Source organism: Oncorhynchus mykiss, chromosome 25 (genome assembly GCF_057628025.1).
Source record: "Oncorhynchus mykiss isolate SJ-2025 chromosome 25, ASM5762802v1, whole genome shotgun sequence".
In the NCBI taxonomy this organism is placed as follows: Eukaryota; Metazoa; Chordata; class Actinopteri; order Salmoniformes; family Salmonidae; genus Oncorhynchus; species Oncorhynchus mykiss.
Genome location: NC_143046.1, coordinates 59,635,578 through 59,651,422, shown reverse-complemented (window position 1 = coordinate 59,651,422; position 15,845 = coordinate 59,635,578).

The window sequence follows — 15,845 nt, the reverse complement described above, 5'->3', positions numbered from 1 at the left end:
ACTTTAGGAGCTGCATGCTGCTTTTAATTAGGACTGTACTGTTTCACACGGTGGGAGACGAGGCTGTTATTGAGGCTGTTATTCCTCACTTTGCCACAGTCTGAAGAGGAAGTCTTTGTTTCTCCTGATGAGCAATCAGTAGCTGGGACTCCAGCCATCCTGGTGATTCTGATTGCCATATTCAACTGAGGCTATTTGTCCCCTACGTAGTACACACTGTACAGTAGATTGATGAAGAGCCCTCTAATCCCGTATTGTGTAGGTCACTCATTGTCAAATACAGAACTTCTCAGAGTCTATGTCTAGCTAGTGATGCATAACTAGTTAGAAGTGCTGTAACAAAAACACTCCCACTTGGAAATTGTTCAAATATTTGAATCACGATCTCTCCTAGCAATCATCATTTGTGGTATGGGGCTAATGCCATATCATAGGCAGTAATTACACCCCATGATTACACGGGAGGGGGAGTACAATAGAGAATTCAATTGGAGGCTCAATATACCAACTCTTGTTATACTTAATTGCTGTACGTCAGGGTATTATTGATGAGAAATCCAGGTGCCTGCGATGAAATACCTTGATTGTGTGTTCATCAAATAATTGTTTTTGTTTGTTTGAATTTCTTGCGGAGTTTTGAGTATTTCCATAAACCCATACAGTTAAATACAAAGAACCAGAAGTCAATTTAGTTTGTTTAGTATGAAAGTACGTGTTGTTTTCTCAGTAAACATATATTATAATAGGCTGTGAGTGGGCGTTTTTTGTCTGATTAAACTTGATGAGCATAAATGACAAATATTCACCCAGTCTTCAACATCCAGTGTATATAGACCATACATTGCATTGCATTAGGGTGATTTTGTCATAATAGTACAACGACTGATGCTACAGAAAACAAACCTGCTATTAGTGGCGACTAAAACGAACAATGACATAAGCGGAATTCCGACGTTCAGCACCACATGGCAGTGGACAGCGACCGTCTCAGCCGCAGCCACCCGCCACATAATGGAAAGAAAGCCCAAACAGGGAGGAAGACGTTTAGAATCCTGGAAGGGGGAGGCTTTACTACCAATTCTGTTTGCCAGCCTGTTCAGCCATGTTAACCTTTTCAGCCAAACTTTTGAATTGTCAATACTAGTGAATACATTGCAAGTAAAGGAAAATAAACTGAGAGAGAAAGATCACAGACAGTACTACTAGCCACAGTGAGGGACTCTCCCTCTACTGGCTTCTGTGACTCCATCATGAGCAAAAGTTGTCCTCCTCTGGCTTCTGACATCCATCCCTCCGTCCATCAGCCATCACTGACTCACTCCCTGGCACGGTGCCATGGAGGGGAAGAAGGAGAAAAGGAGGAATAGGTAGAGCAATGAGGCGTGGGCGTAAAGGGTGGTAGAGTGGGGTAGTGTCCAGAAGCTAATGCACCCCTCCCGCTATGGGACATTAGTATTCCGAGGCGGTCGGATCACTCCAAATCACTCCCATAGGGACCATCGAAGCGTCGGCCTCGCGGCTCATTGAAAGGGGTCAGAGCTGAGGCTCCACGCTCCATTTAGCCGCGTTCCCGTGATGGATGGTCGGGCTGGGTCACGCTGAGAGTGTCGTCAGGAGCAACAACACACTGGGACCAGGGACATCTCCCCATGGCTCTCCTCCCCTTACTGTACCCAGCATGGCCAAGGATACCGGGATAGTGGCAATCAGAGCCATAGAGGTACAGTACAGATTCTGGGAAACTGCCCTCCATGTTGGCACCAAATGTTCTGTGATAATAGCACTCTAATTTGCATTCAGTCTAAATAAATAGAGGGAGTGTGGAAATCAGCATGAAAATGATCTTATCTTTGTATCATGGGCTATAGAATTATATCATGTATCAAATCCTATCATATGGATCCTCTGTGCTAGTGGAATCCCTCATCACAAACCAGACTATGGACTCAGGTGCATTGGCAGTAGGTGTGTAAACATAGATAGTGTATACACAGTGCCATAACAAATGTAATTTAACCTGACCTCTTGATATCTGCTTGAATGAATGACAGCCATAATGGAGGATTTAATCAGGTAAATTAAGTACAAATCAACAAGGACATTTGTTTACTCAGTGAGTCTCCTGTCAAGGAAGTGCCTGGCTGTCTGTCTAGACTTGGCTATGTCTAATTTGGCCTTCTTGGTGTTTCTCCAATTCCTCTAATGCATGTTCTACCTCAGGAAGTTGGATGGGATATTGTGAGTCAACAGCTCATCTCTGAAATAAACAGGCGGACAGACGGGCAGACAGTCTGGGTGGATGGACCATAGCCACGAATCTACATGCAGATACATTAGTGGTGTTACATTATCTCTACTGGACTTCACCCTCACCCTGACCCTGATCCTGACCCTCACCCTGACCCTCACCCAGACCCTGATCCTGATCCTTAACCTCACCCTGACCCTCAGCCTGATCCTTAACCTCACCCTGACCCTCACCCTGATCCATAACCTCTCCCTGACCCTCACCCTGGCCCTGATTCATAACCTCGCCCTGACCCTCACCCTGACCCTCACCCTGGCCCCGATCCATAACCTCACCCTTACCCTCACCCTTACCCTGACCCTGATCCTTAACCTCACCCTGATCCTTACCCTGAACCTCACCCTGACCCTCACCCGTAACCTCACCCTTAACCTCACCCTGACCCTCAACCTTAACCTGATCCTTAACCTCACCCTTACCCTCAACCTGACCCTGATCCTTAACCTCACCCTGACCTTCACCCATAACCTCACCCTTACTCTCACCCTCACCCTGACCCAGATCCTTAACCTCAACCTGACTCTCACCCTCACCCTGGCCCTGATCCTTAACCTCATTCTGACCTTCACCCTTACCCTGGTCAGTGTTTCTACATCTGCATTGCTTGCTGTTTGGGGTTTCAGGCTGGGTTTCTGTACAGCACTTTGAGATATCAGCTGATGTAAGAAGGGCTATATAAATACATTTGATTTGATTTGATTTGATTTGACTTAACCTCACCCTTACCCTGATCCTTAACCTCACCTTGACCCTCACCCTGACCCTGATCCTTAACCTCACCTTGACCCTCACCCTGACCCTGACCCTCACCCTTAACCTCACCCTGACCCTCACCCTGATCCTTAACCTCACCCTTACCCTCACCCTTACCCTTACCCTCACCTTCACCTTCACCCTGACCTTCACCCTTACCCTCACCCTTACCTTCAGATAGCATCACTCATTTATTGAACCGCTTGTGTTTTCAAAGGGCTGTTCTATTAACAGTCACAACTTTTCTACTTTTCACAAGAACCATATACTTCTAGACTTCTCAATATATAAACAAAACATTTATAACTCATCACAATTAGAGGTGAATCCCTTTGTAGGAACTAATCCCACTGTGTACTAACATCCAGACATTTTAAAGTGCACACTGTCATCAGTATTCCTCCTCATCTCCTATTATTAACCTGCTATACCATCCCCATATGACATACTGGGATTAAAGCATAGAAAATGGCTGCATTATAACCTCACAGAGGAGTGGAGCAGAGTAACATTAACTGCTGGTAGAGAGGGAGGCTGACTGCTGGCTAAAGCTGAGGATAGAAAGAGAGATAAAGAGGGAGGGAGGGAGGGAGGGAGGGAGGGAGGGAGGGAGGGAGGGAGGGAGGGAGGGAGGGAGGGAGGGAGGGAGGGAGGGAGGGAGCATTTGTGTGTGGGAGGAGGTATAGGGCAGCTATATCCCTAGAAGAGCCTAGGAGGGCAAAGGGTCTCTATTGACTGAATTAATTTTGGAGATGGTGGTGGTGGTCTCTCTCTGTGTGTGTATGTATGTGTGTGTGTGTGTGTGTGTGTGTGTGTGTGTGTGTGTGTGTGTGTGTGTGTGTGTGTGTGAAAGGTGCACGCCTACAGTGCAAAATATTCCACAGACTACCGCATTGCCATTCAATACCTCTCCTCTCCTCTACCAGTAGGACATATAGGAAGCCAATAAGAGCTTTATCATAGGTTATCTGATAACAATGTTGTTACTGACCACAGAAGCGTGGCGATTAACTTAAATCACCACCAGACTTCAGCACCGTGACCATGGTGAATGAATTGCCTTTGAGTTTACTTCAACATTCTCCCTGGTTTCCATGAATGTCAGGAGACACATATTGCTTGCCCTGGCACTCTCCTCTGAATCAATGCTAAGACTGGCTGTGGAGGATTGGAGACGAGGCAGGGGGAAGAGGAGATGCTGGGGAGAGGTGGGGGGAGAGGAGTGGTAGGGGAGAGGAGGGGAGATGACGGGAGGTAGGGGAGAGGAGGGGAGATGACGGGAGGTAGGGGAGGTAGGAGAGGTAGGGGAGAGGAGAGAGGAGTGGTAGGGGAGAGGAGGGGAGATGACGGGAGGTAGGGGAGGTAGGGGACATGATGGGAGAGAGGGGAGATGAGGGGAGAGAGGGAGATGGGGAGAGAGAGGGGAGAGAGGGGAGATGAGGGGAGAGAGGGGAGATGAGGGGAGAGAGGGGAGATGAGGGGAGGTAGGGGAGATTAGGGGAGAGAGGGGGGATGAGGGGAGAGAGGGGAGATGAGGGGAGAGAGGGGAGATAAGAGAGATAAGGGGAGATGAGGGGAGATGAGGGGAGAGAGGGGAGATGAGGGGAGAGAGGGGAGAGAGGGGATGTAGGGGAGATGAGGCGAGAGAGGGGAGAGAGAGGAGATGAAGGGAGATGAGGGGAGAGAGAGCATTTAGGAGAGATGCAGGGAGAGAGGAGAGGTAGTGGAGGTAGGGGACTTGAGGGGAGAGAGGGGAGATGAGGGGAGAGAGGGGAGGCAGGGGAGATGAGAGGAGGTAGAGGAGGCAGGGGAGATGAGTGGAGAGGAGGGGAGGCAGGGGAGTGGAGAGGCAGGGGAGGCAGACAAGGAGAGAGCATAGCAGGGGCGTGAGCCAGGAATGGACGGTGAGAATAACAGCAGCCCAGTGTTTCTCCATGGACCCAGAGGGGGAAGCTAGTGACCTCCAGACTTGGGAGTGGGAGAGAGGGAAGCTCACCACATAAGAACCCAGAGGCACTGTTCATTCTGGTGGGTAGAGAAGCGAAGAGAGGGGTGTGTGTGGATATTCTGGAGCTAAATTGTGAGATAGACTGGCAATGCCAATCAAACCCCATACCTCCTTCTGCCTCCCTCTAAACACACAGTCACACATACACACACACACTCTCTCCCTAGAGCGACTACCCTCATTAACGCCAGTGAGACCCACCATTGGAGACAGCTGAATCACAACCTCAAAGCACCCCTATCTATTTCTCTTACTCCATCCCTCCCTCCCTCGTTCCCTCATTCTGTCTCTCTTTCTGATCGTCTTCCCATACTTTACTCTCTCTGTCTCCCTCTATCTTCGTTCTATTTCTCCCTTCTTATGCTTTGTAGCTCCATTTAATTGGCGTCTCCCTTCTTCCTTCCCTCTTTCCTTCACTCTATTTTTCCCTCCATCTCTCCATCCCTCTCTCCCTCTCTTGTTCTGAAGCGTAGCTGGCTTATTTGTGAGAGCGTGCTGGGATTAAGATGCTGCCAGGCCTTCTGCTGTGTGGGGCTGTTTAGTAGAGATTCTAAAGCTCTAACCACATAAATCCCTTCCTCCATAGCTATGCTGTGCTCTGCCTGCTCAAAATTAACACTCACCCATTTCTCTCTCTCTCTCTCTCTCTCTCTCTCTCTCTCTCTCTCTCTCTCTCTCTCTCTCTCTCTCTCTCTCTCTCTCTCTCTCTCTCTCTCTCTCTCTCTCTCTCTCTCTCTCTCTCTCTCTCTCTCTCTCTCTCTCTCTCTCTCTCTCTCTCTCTCTCTCTCTCTCTCTCTCTCTCTCTCTCTCTCTCTCTCTCTCTCTCTCTCTCTCTCTCTCTCTCTCTCTCTCTGCAGGAATTTAATAGTACACTACAACCACCTGAAGAACATTTGCTGTTGACTTGAAAAGGTCCCACTTAGACGAGCATAAAACCATCTTAAAATATCAGGAGAGGAAATGCTCTTTTCTAATTGCAGCTGTAGGCAGATCTGATCTAAATCCATGGGGATGAGTGTCTGGTCCTCACAAAGGCCTGGGGGAGGCTGAGGAAGAGGAGGCTGAGGAGGAGGAGGAAAAGCGGTGCTGGGCTCTGGACAAAACTGAACGGTTTAGACCTGCTGGGTCAGAGAATGAGAAGAGTCTCAGGCATATTACTGGTCACCTCTGGACGTGGGACGTGGGGTCCTTATAGAGTCAAGGGCCATATACAGATGGACTTTTATTTTTCAGAGAGTTGCTGTAGATTAAAGTAGGACCGGTAGCCAATAATTTCCATAAACATAGGAGATTTTGAGTTTAGGGTGACATTAGTGAAAACATCTGCATCGTATAGGGGCGTAGCAATAGCGCAGGTGTGTAGGTAGGCCTATTGTTTAGAGCGTTATGGATTGTGAATACACAATGTCGGTGATTTTTACAGGCTGTATGGCTGAAGGGGTCCATGGTAAGTCTATGAGTGTCCCAGCGGGGGAGGTTGTTATAGTATCGTAGAGCTGCATGGGGCACATCTCTCAGTGCCAGCCCTGCTCTGAGCTATGCTCTACTCAGAGGGTGGAATGATCAATCAGGATATGCCCAGGGGAGGAGACGGGTTACAGTCACACACTTTGAAGGACATTGAGCGTGTGTGTGGGTGCGTGCGTACAGTAAGCCGGGAACACAGAATGGGTGAGAATACAATTCGGTAAATAGAGAGTGCAGAACACAATATAGAATGACAGAGGCTGATCAAGGTCACAACCTTCCACTGTCACAGAGAATGAGAGACCGAAGGAGAGGGCGACAGAGAATGAGAGAGAGAAGGAGAGGACAACAGAAAATGAGAGAAAACGACAGAGAATGGGAGAGAGAAGAAGAGGACGACAGAGAATGAGAGGGACAAATGGAAGAAAACGACAGAGAATGGGAGAGAGGGAATAGAAGGCTGAGAGTAAGAGAGAGAGAAAGAGAGACAAAGAGAGATATTACTTGTTCTCCCACTGCAGTTGTAGTAGCAGAGAGTGGGACTGTATTCATGCAGGCGCCAGCAGGACATTGCTATTAAAGGCCATGCCCAACCAGCTCTGTCATTTACCTACACCCTTACCCCTACATCACACCCACCATGGGGGAGAGGGGTGAGATAGGGTGAGTGCAGCTAACAGGCATCAGAGGGGGATGTTGACTCACATCTCCCCACATCTCTCTGTTCAAACGACAGTTGTTTGAACAGAGACGTTTGCTTTACGCAGACCGCGAGCCGTGTTGTGACTTGTAACTCATGCATATGTAATACAGCGGGAAAGGCACAAGACAGTAGGCACGTTTCTGTATGTCTGTATGTTTGTCCAGGCTCATGTGCCTGTGTGTGTTTGGCATTCTGGGGTGTGTATTCCAGCTGTGGCTCGGGGTGGTCAGCTGTAGCCACTGTAAGACCATAAGAGGCCCAACTGGAACACGTACACTGAGTACACCACACGTTAGGAACACCCCCCTTTTGCCCTCAGAACGTGCTCAATTCTTCGGGGCATGGAAAGCGTTCCACAGGGATGCTGGCCCATGTTCACTCCAATGCTTCCCACAGTTGTGTCAAGTTGGCTGGATGTCCATTGGGTGGTGGACCATTCTTGATACACACGGGAAACGGTTGAATGTGAAAAACCCAGCAATGTTGAAGATCTTGACACAAGCTGGTGCGCCTAGCACCTACTACCATACCCTGTTCAAAGGCACTTCTGTTTTATTTTTGCCCATTCACCATCTGGATGGCACACATACACAATCTATGTCCCAATTGTCTCAAGACTTAAAAATCATTCTTTAACCTGTCTCCTCCCCTTCATCTACACTGACTGAAGTGGATTTAACAGGTGACAACAATAAGGGATCAGAGCTTTGACCTGGATACACCTGGTCTGTCCATGTCATGGAAAGAGAGAGTGATCTTAAGGTTTTGTACACTCAGTGTATACCATGCATACAGTATGTACACACAGACACATATGTTGGCCTATGTACAGAAGTACTCACGAGAGACGTCTGTTTACAAGTACATTGTAGCCTTCACATTAATCGTTCTACACACGTACTCTACAGAGACAAACACACACTTAGCTGTAACCTTGTATGAATAAGCACGAACCAAAACACATGCGCAAGCGTGCAGACATGTACCCACACACTTGCTTTAAATGCAGATTTAGGCATTCAAAAACGAAATTCACAGAAACCTTACAAACATATTCAATTCTTTTGGGAAAGCCCATATCCGAAGACCTGACTAATATGCAGATTTACTACATTACTATAGCCAGCATACCAGCGGGCATACAATAACGGATCAATGCCTTTGATAGTGCAATTGAACTTTGCCTCCCATAGCATCCTGTTTATAGCTCCAAATGCAGCGTACAGACCATACGGCAAAAGAGATCAGTAGAGAGAACCATGTTTTTTTGAGGCAACATCTAAGTTGGTGTTGGTGTGCTACAGTTGGAATGAACAACAAGTATCATCGGTACAGAAGATCAAACCGATTGGTCTCACAGACGAGAACAATCTACAAAGCCTGGTGGAGAGATAGAATAGACCTCAGAACTCTTCTTCTTTAATTTCTTCTTTTTCTGCCTTGGGTGGCTATTGGCTTTTGTGTCTTGTACTTTCACATGGATGAAGCTGTGAATTACAATAACAAAGCAAAGCAAAGAGACTTCAAAGCCAACAAGCTTTTTCTGCCATTAGGAAGTAATATTTGACTACACTATAACAATTATGCTTTAACATTCACTGAATATTAGTTACATGTGATGTTTTATTTACATTGTTGAAACAAACCGGATATTTTAGAGAAGATAAGAGAGAGTTGCATCATGTGTCTGTGAGTTGGGCTTTTTGTATCTTCAGCCCTTTTCTCTCTCGGTCTCTCCCTGTCTCTCTCTCTTGCGCTAATGCATGCACACACACACACACACACACACACACACACACACACACACACACACACACACACACACACACACATAGAGAGAGAGAAGACCGAACCAGGTTCCGGAGCTCTGCCAAATGCTGGGGTCCCTCGATGGGAGTGGGCCTGACTTTGGCTGCCCTTGTGTGTGCCTGACTCCAGCTAGGGGTCCTTTAAAGTTCTCCTCAGCAGACGCTGGCCTCCACTGAGAGTCAGGGGTCAGACAACACACACATGCACCTGTGGGATGGTCCCAATGTGTATTTTGGTGTGTGTGTGTGTGTGTGTGTGTGTGTGTGTGTGTGTGTGTGTGTGTGTGTGTGTGTGTGTGTGTGTTTGCTTGCTGTAGGGCTTTTTCTACAGCACATCAAACTCCTTTCCCCTTCCTGTGAGGTGTGTTTGACCACATCGAAAATGAACAATTTGATTAGAATGGATGAACAGCTGTGTTGGTCATGTCACAGATGTTCTATGTGTACATGTGTGAATGTATTGCATGTGTTTGTGTGTACTTGATTCCATTTAGTCTGTGCTTGTTAGTGCATGACATTATATGATAGACAGTAACAGAAAGTGACTGCGAGAGGGGTGGCCTTGCATGCAGTCAGAACACGTGCTGGATTTGAACTACAGATGTATTGTTCAAGGTAATGCATTTCATCCTCTTACTTTGTTTCCGTTTCTTTGCATTTTCTGTTCATTTACGCATAGCACAATGGTTGACCTTGACCATTGTTAAGAAGTTGAACATTTAGAATTGTATTGTTGAAAAATGTGATACTATTGTAGTTTTGTTTCCTTTGCTTTAGTTTGATCGTTGTATTAGACACCATTTTGGAAGATGTGTGGGATGATATCCAGCTTGATATTTGCTCCACATAAAGGATTTCCAATAAACAACTAGCCTCCCCTGCCTCCTCTTGCTTGTTGAGAGGGATGGAGGCTGGGAGGGTTACTTGACCTCGTCTGTAGACTAATTCAGTGAGCCACAACACCAACGTTGTGCAGACACCACCTCAGAGCACGCTCTCTACCCGTCGACTCGGACCAGTGAAGCGCCCGTCTGGCCGAACCAACCACAACCATCATTAAACCGCTCTACCTGATCAGACGCTTTAATTGGACCACGCTGGGAGAGAGAGCCGAGGTAAAAATGGCGCTTGTTATCTCAGCTGCAGAGAGGCAAACAAAGAAACAAACTAAGAAACAAACAGACCACATGGAAGAGCACGTAGACAAGAGCACCGAAAGGCTAAAAATGACCACATTCATTCTGTGCAAAGCTCTAATATTCTGCTTATAACATGTGTAGCTAACATTGTTGTGGATATGTTATACTCTTTGTTTGACCGAAATGTGGCAAAGTCCTATTTTTCTATGTACTGTCATTCTTGTATTGTGGAACACTGAAAACATGAAAGCGACACCTGTGTTACTCCCATTCCTCTTTCAGTATTTGCTTTACCTCTAGTTTCCATTTAGCGTGGCGACTGGGACAATTCAGCAGGTCGTTTAACTCACTTTCACGCTTTGCTGAACAAAACCAACGGCCGTCTGACAGTAGCAGCTACAAGTCACCTTGGTTTGGGACTGCTTCCTCCTGATAGCACTGCTGCATACAGTCCTGTGAATTTACATCAGAAACACCCTCGAGAAGAAAGGTCCCTATGCAGAGTTACAGACCAACCGGTTGTCTTTGAAGGACCTACACAGAGGTTATTACATGTAGTGCAACACAGTAGAGAGCTGTTAAAGCCACTGGTGGGTGGTGACGGGTTGTCAGGATTTTGTTTATTGTCCTTCCAGAGCTGATACAGTTCAGAGCATTTCTCTCCCTCTCTCCCCGACTCCGACCTTCCCAAAATGTGGCGAGAGAAGAGGAGGGGACATCCATCGTGCGCCTCTGCAGGTTAATGAGCTCAAGGTGAGTGGAGCCGAATCTCTGTACCTGGCTGGAGCTGCATTGGAGCTGGAGACTGTCTGAAACGGCCCTGGAGACTGTCTGAAACGGCCCTGGAGACTGTCTGAAACGGCCCTGGAGACTGTCTCAAACGGCCCTGGAGACTGTCTGAAACGGCCCTGGAGACTGTCTGAAACGGCCCTGGAGACTGTCTGAAACGGCCCTGGAGATGGTCTGAAACGGCCCTGGAGACTGTCTGAAACGGCCCTGGAGACTATCTCAAACGGCCCTGGAGACTGTCTGAAACGGCCCTGGAGACTGTCTGAAACGGCCCTGGATTTTACTATCCCCCATTGTAGAAAAGTTGACCTATTCTATTGGTCAGCGTGTCAAGAAATAAATAGCCTGTTCCAAACAGACTCTGGGACAGTTGTGGGATAATAGATCCCAAATGTATACATCCGGTAGGCCTAGGCAAAAACAGATATTTTTTTTAACGCAATGAGTCTGATGCAAGAGATCAGACCGTTTAGCTTCAAATTTCAATGAACTATTATTTATTCGCATTTGAAGCGAGGCACTGCATACCAGGCAGTAGGCAACATGCACATGTTCATACCAATTAGCAGGAAAACACCTTTGTCAAAAGCACACCACACATGCGAGCAGTTTCATGTGACAGAGACGTTTTTGAAAGAGGGAAGATCAAATATGCACCAACTAGCATGGGTTGCTAGCCTTTGGCCACTGGACAACGACATAAAGTTGATATGAATAATTGCCTCCATGGATATGGTCTGATTTTGGCTAGGTTACTTTGAAGCAAGGTAAGACCTGCCTTGTAATATGTAGTAAAATGTTCAGGTTTCAAACGATTAAGAATACGTTTTCAAAGTGCATACCGCCTCCAGCTCAATGCAAAGTGGTGTGTGACGCACTGATGAAGTCTGCCTTCCGTTGCCTAAGCGTTTGCTGTTTGAGATGCCGTAGCAGCAGCTCAAAGACCCTGTATCTGTATGCATGTGATAAATAACATACATTACGAATACACTGTAGGCCTACACACACACACACGGCAATTTAATTCCAATGAATAATGCAAATGAACCTATACACCGATAAGCATGAGCAGTCAAATGTATTTCCATCAACTGGTATTTCCACCAACGAATATGCTGAAAAGCATTATTTTTCAATGGAGTTTTTTCTTTGGACGGTGCCAATTTTAACTATTGGCTATTTTATTTTATCGGCCAAAAGCCGGCTGTTACCGGCTAATGGAAACCTTGGTATGCACCTACACACACACGCACACGCACACGCACACGCACGCACGCACGCACGCACGCACGCACGCACGCACGCACGCACGCACGCACGCACGCACGCACGCACGCACGCACGCACGCACGCACGCACGCACGCACACACACACACACACACACACACACACACACACACACACACACACACACACACACACACACACACACACACACACACACACACACACACACACACACACACACACACACATAACACTTTGGGAGAAATGAGGGGGGTGGAGGGAAAGGAGGACTGTAGGGGAACAAGCCTGGGTAACCACAACTCACCGGGCCATTAGGGTTTGGTGTCATTGCCAATCATCATGCATACTAATGGAGGACATTCTATGATGGAAATTGAATGTCTCAGTGGCAGGCTTTATGCTTGGTTTCTTATGACCCATTATGTTATCTAATACATCACCATTATAAAACAACACACTGAGTAATGCAGATTATTAAGTGTTGGCTATATGATATTTGCTAAGTTGCTGGATGGGTTGTTTCCTTGCTGAACATAAACCACTAAAGTAACTCGACTGGAAATCATGTACTGAGTCTGGAATGATTGAGTCTATAATGCCACCAAATATGACAATTCAGTGAGTTACACAGTCCAATATATTCCCCAAAGAGCTGTGAAATGAGACCAAGGTGAAAGAGAATAAATAGCCCCAATGATTCCCACAGGGTGCCTTAATCTGCCCCCCAGATCTCAGTGATCAGCCACCAGCAGGGCTGATAAGAGGTGCTATGCTATGCAGCCAGCCAGCCAGGCAGGCATAGAGGTATTGAACCATGCAGCAAACTTTAATTAATAAACTGTAAGTGCCATGTCGCTTTCCCTCTTTTTCTCGTTTCCCAATCCCTCAATCGCAACCTGCTAGTTTTGACACGTTGAGCTCGCCCTAAATCCATAGCCATCACTTGGCTGGCGAGAAAGAACAGAATAAATGCCCGAGACGTGTATGTGAAATCATTACACGGTGGGCGATAATCCATTGTTTACGGGGACCTGTCTGGGTAATGCGTTGTATGGGTCTGTGAGCAGAGCATTGGGCTGGGGCCTGGGGCTGAGCAGAGCTAGATAAAGTGTTTACTCCATCACTGTGGGTTGTATAAATAGCTTTGTCCTGGGTTGTTAGCCCTTGACTCTCCAGATCCAGTTGCCACTGCAGCTTGATGTGTGGTTTGGCTGCCCTTCAAGATCTCTGTGTGTATACCCATGCCTATACCCACACACCCGCCCGCTTTGCGCGTGTGTGCCTGTGTGCGGTTGCGTGTTCTCGTGCGCGTGCGTGCATGTGTAATCCCCCTTGTTTGCCCCATCTACGACCACAGGCATGAAGGAAAGCCAACTGCTCCACTGTTGGTAACATGTGTGCATGTACAGTTTCAAACACTGGAACACGTAGTCAGTAGAAACATGCAGAATTACAACAGTGTAAGATGTGAAAATCACATCTGGATAATGTGTATTACAAAGTGGTATCTCCTTTCTAAATAGATTTAATCTTCAGCTGGTGACTACGGAACGTCACAGTCCGCTGAACCTTTTTCTATTTCCCCATAAAACCTCAGCTTTTCCTCGCTGGGGTCCTAACGCTCAGTAATGGATACAGTCTTCTGACAGAGGAAGTCAAAGCTCTTGGTTTTGATCTTAAATTCGGTTAAATCTTCTCTAATTCTGACAGGTTTCACTTCCCCACGCCGGAGACACATTGTTCCAATCCTAATCCCAGTGTCAGAGAGGACTGCTGAGAGGTCAGTTTCACACGTAGGCTACTCACATGGCTAAAGCCTCTCTGCCGAACCCCAGGATAGAGTGTATGCACAATTCTATGTCCTCTCTCATCCAGAAGCCCCAGCACCATCATCCTGACCATCATCCTGACTTTCTGGATTAAAAAAAAAACATTGAAATCTTCAACTTCTCAGTAATATGACTCAATGGTGTAAGACAAAACTGTCCTCTATTAAAATGCATATGTCATTTATATGCAACCGTTTCCCTCCAGCATTTCAGCGGCCTTCAGGAATAAGAAATAGTCTGTTGACATGTATTCTGTATTATGTGACTATGTACACCTACATATTTGTTGTTATTGTGGTTCCTGGGTGAGCAGAACTAATTAATTGGCTGTGATTTGTCCCTCAGCACTGATAGATGCGCACACACACACACACACACACTACATGTTAATGTATTTTAAATGTATGTAAATTGTAAAGTAATTTTCTTGTCTGTAATGTATTTTTCGTTCTGTGTCAGACCCCAGTAAGACTGGCTGTCGCCATTGGCGTCGGCTAATGGGGATCCTAATAAATCAAATGAAAAACATGTTCTGAACACAATGTCTGTATGTATTATCTGAGCTGCACACTTCTATGGAGCTCTCTTCTGTTCTGCTTACATTTACATTTCAGTCATTCAGCAGACTCTCTTACTCAGAGCAATTAGGTTCAAGTGCCTTGCTCAAGGGCACGTCAACAGATTTTTCACTTAGTCGGATAAGGGATTTGAATCAGCAACCTTTCGGTAACTAGCCCAACGCTCTTAACTGCTAGGCTACCTACACTCTGTTCTGTTCTGTTATGTGTGTGAGGGATCATCTAGGCTCCCCAGCTCTCCCTCACTGTTCCATGCTGAGGGAGCCAGCTGCAGCCAGCAGTACATCTATCTCTGTCTGGCTGCTGTGGCCTCCAGTTCTCCTGCTCCCCCCCCCCCCCCCCCCCATACCCTGGCACGGGCACCACCTCTGACTCTGGCTTGGGGGGTGGAGGAGAGGCCAAGATTAAGCTATCCTGTGCCAAATCTAGAGCCAATTCACTGTGAGGGATATGTGTGTGTGTGTGTGTGTGTGTGTGTGTGTGTGTGTGTGTGTGTGTGTGTGTGTGTGTGTGTGTGTGTGTGTGTGTGTGTGTGTGTGTGTGTGTGTGTGTGTGTGTGTGTGTGTGTGTGTGTTTGCTTGCTGTAGGGCTTTTTCTACAGCACATCAAACTCCTTGCCCCTTCCTGTGAGGTGGCTTGCTAAGTCCTGTTTCTCTCTGTAATTAGTCCTCCTCCCCTCAGTGTTTGGGTTTGTTTTGACTGAGAGAGGGTAGAGGGAGAGAACAAGACAGAAAAGAGGGGAGAGACAGGAAAGGGTAATAAGGACAGATAAAGAAAGAAAGAGAAAGCTCACAAGCAATGTAAACAGCCATATGGGGAGGTGTCTGGAATAGAAATCCCCAATGTGGATGGTATCTGAGTGTGTGTGTGCGCGTGTGCATGTGCATGGGCATGTTTTTTGCTTTCATGCGTGTGTGCGCTTGGAATAGAAATCCCTAGCGTGGATGACAGTGTCTGTCTCTTCTGCTGTCCGGCACCCCGCCACTGGCGTGTGGTTGCCAAGATACTGGATCTTTTTCCTGACATTTGGTGAACCTTTGAATTATGAAGAGCAGTGATGCTATGATCTCAACTGCTGCTGAAAAGCCCCACGGTGAACCATCATTACCACCATACTCATTTTCAAAATTAAATATTACACATGATAGGCAGAAATAGGTAACTATATGGAATATACATCTTAAAGACTACCAACAGAATACAGATTGGAAAAG